We start from the raw sequence: 372 nt of genomic DNA on the forward strand, positions 1-372 counted from the left end.
TATTAACGAACTGCCTTGTTATTCTGAGCCAGCCGCAGTAGATCAGCAGACAGTGTCAATCGAGCCCGGCTGCGATAGATTGCGCTTCACTTAAAACAAACAAGTAGGGGGAGGTCGGGGCGGTGCTGTTCATACAGTATGGAGTAGTGTACTGAAATTAGTCAACCTAATCATCTGTTAGAAGCTCACTCCCCTTCATTGGAGGAAGTCAACGGAAGCCAGTGGCAACATTAATAGACGTCTCCACTCAGCGCCTGCCATTGGTTGACACCAGAATAGTGAAACCCCTGAGGATTCCACTTCATATTCTCGGTTAAGCAACAGCCTAATAATCGTTCTACTACCTTAATTGACATTGCTTTCCATCATTTC

Source organism: Chanos chanos, chromosome 2 (assembly GCF_902362185.1).
Source record: "Chanos chanos chromosome 2, fChaCha1.1, whole genome shotgun sequence".
Taxonomy (NCBI): domain Eukaryota; kingdom Metazoa; phylum Chordata; class Actinopteri; order Gonorynchiformes; family Chanidae; genus Chanos; species Chanos chanos.